The sequence below is a fragment of the Phasianus colchicus genome, chromosome 2, assembly GCF_987193195.1.
Source record: "Phasianus colchicus chromosome 2, bPhaCol1.hap1.1, whole genome shotgun sequence".
Lineage (NCBI taxonomy): Eukaryota > Metazoa > Chordata > Aves > Galliformes > Phasianidae > Phasianus > Phasianus colchicus.
This window is the reverse complement of record NC_143437.1, coordinates 107,130,152-107,133,157: the sequence shown is the minus strand read 5'-3', so window position 1 is coordinate 107,133,157 and position 3,006 is coordinate 107,130,152.

Below are 3,006 nucleotides of genomic sequence, written 5' to 3'. Positions count from 1 at the left end.
GTGACTCACGGCTGGCCAATAGTGGTCCGAGTGGGCGTGCTTGGAGAGGAACGGAACCCCGCCTCTACCGGAAGTGCTTCCCCTCATCGGTCCGGCGCACAACGTGCCCCGCGACCGCGCGTTCCGCGGCACAAGGCGGGCATGGAGGCGCGGTGGGCGGGGCTGAGGAGGGCGGACAGAAGGGGAGAGCGCAGAGCGCACGGATGGGCGGTGTCCAGTCCGCCCATCGCCCGCCCCGTGTTTGTAGAAGCATGGAGTCACTCACGTTGAAAAAGACTACTAGGATCCCCGAGTCCAAACCCAGCCCACCCGCTATATCCCTCAGTGCCACATCCCCACGGTTCTGAACACCTCCATGGGTGGTGACCCCGCCACCTCATGCAGCTGTGCCGCTGCATCACTGCTCTTTATGAGGAGAAATGTTCCTCATCCTATCGCCACCCCACCTCACCACACCTCCTTGAGGTTTTCCTGAGCTCTTCTGCTCCAGACTGACCCATCCCAGCTCCCTCAAGCACTCCTCAGAACATTTGTGCCCCAGACCCCTCACAGCTCCATCGCCCTGCTCTGCACAGACTTCAGGCCTCGATGTCTTTCTGTAGTGAGGGACCCAAATCTGAACACAGCACTCGAGGTGCGTGCCAAGCACTGCCTGCTGCTCTTTGCCTGAGGAAAACACAGAGCCTGCTTCTGGCTTTCTTCTCTATCATCACAGAATCCCAGCACTGCTGGGGTTGGAAGGGACCCCAATGGATCATTGAATCCAACCCCCTGCTAAAGCAGCTCCCTACAATGGGTCACATAGGTTGGCATCCAGACAGGTCTTGAATGTCACCATAGAAGGAGACTCCACCAGCTCTCTGGGCAGCCTGTGCCAGTGCTCTGTCACCCCTGCTACAAAGAAGTTCTTCTGCGTGTTAGTACAGAACTTTGTGTGTTCAAGTTGTAGGCCATTGTTCCTTGTCTTATTGCTATGCACCACCAAGAAGAGCCTGACCTCATCCATTTGCCTCCCACCGCCCTTCAGATATTTATAAACATTGATCAGATCCCCCCTCAGTCTTCTTTTCCCCCAGGCTGAACAGATCCAGGTCACTCAGCCTTTCATTTTTGAAAAGTTCTTTGAAAATTCTGGTATAAATCCACTTTCTCTTTCAAACATAAATCTCAGCCTGTGCCATAATCTGAGTTTTTAGGGGACAGTGATGCCCCGACACTGCTGGTCATGGATGGGCCCTGAGCTGCTGGGGGGGACACCCAGCCCACAGCAGGGGTTAGAACTGTGTGGGCTTTAAGTGATTGTGTGTGACTGTATGATTTCCCTTGTCCCTGTGCTCCTTGCACTGTGGTAGCATCATCCTGTGCATCATCCTGAAACTTTCTCAGTGTCAGAGGAATTGACTGTAGCTGCTACTCCATGGCATGAGATACCTTAATGGTTCTCTAACCATTAAGATTGGAAGAGACCTCTGAGATCCCCAAGCCTAACCCTAACCCACCCCCACCATGCCCACTGCCCACATCCCTCAATGCCACATCCCCACGATTCCTGAACATCTCCAGGGATGGTGACCTCACTATTTCCCTAGGCAGTATGTTCTAATGCCTGTACACAAGATGCAGAGAGACAAGTGTGCATTTTTCACAGAGTCACAGAATCACAGAATGTCCCAGCTTGGAAGACCTCAAGATCTTGAAGCTTCAATCCCACCACCAACACAGGCAGGGCCACCAACCACCACATTTAATACTAGACTGTCCAGAGTCCCATCCAACCTGGCCTTCAACACCTCCAGGGATGGACGGGGCATCCACAGCCTCTCTGGGCAGCTGTTCCAGCACCTCACCACTCTCATAGCAAAGAACTTCCCCCTGACATCCAACCTAAATCTTCCCTCCCTCAACTTAAATCCATTTCCCCCTGTCCTGCTGTTATCTCCCCTTTCCAAGAGTTGACTCCCCTCCTGTTTGTAGGCTCCCTTTAGGCACTGAAAGGCTGCAATGAGGTCCCTGCAGCCTTCTTTTCCCCAGGCTGAACAAGCCCAGCTCCCTCAGCCTGTCTTCATAGGGAGGTGCTCCAGTCCCCTGATCATCTTTGTGGCTCTCCTCTGGACCCTTTCCAACAGCTCTCTGTCTTTCTTGTACTGGGGGCTCCAGACCTGGATGCAGTACTCCAGATGGGGCCTCACAGTGTAGAATCACCTCCCTGTCCCTGCTGGCCACCCCTCTTCTAATGGAGCCCAGAATATCATTTGCTTTTCGAGCTGCAAGAGCACATTGCTGGCTCAGGTTAGGTTTTTCATCCTTCAGGACCCCCAGGTCCTTCTCAGCAGGGCTGCTCTCAAACCTGGCACTTTGCCGTGTTGAACCTCATCAGGTTCACCCGCGCTCACCTTTCAAGTCTGTCAAGGTCCCTCTGAATGGCATCACTTCCTTCCACTGTGTCAACTGCACCACTCAGCTTGGTGTCATCAGCAAACTTGCTGAGGGTGCACTCGATTCTGTCATTGATGTCATTGATAAAGATGTTAAAGAGCACTTTTCCCTGGGTTATTCCAGTAAAGTTAGAGTTTTGAGTTGGGTAGTGCTGAAATTTGGCATATATGCTGAGAAGGGCTCCCATACAGAAGGGAGCTTCTCAGCAGTGGCACAGGACAAAGGCAGGTACCAGCTGACTGCAGAAGAAGAGCTCTGCCTGCTTTGCAGCACACTGGCCACACAAGGTGCGGGCACTGGTGTAGAACCACAGGTCTTGCTCAGCACAAGAAGCTCCAGTTCCTCAGTCTGCTTATCTCTGGAGGATAATAAAGCATGAAGATCATCTTATCAGACATATCCACAGCTCTCTTTGTCAGAGAATAATAGTTGCTTCATACCATCCTATCTACGATTACCTTGGTGGGCAAGATCAAGGCTGTTTAGTCCCCACATGATGGAAACAGCATGGAACGATCAGTGCAGATGCAAACAGACAGCTTTTGATGACAGCCAATTCTGGACAATTGC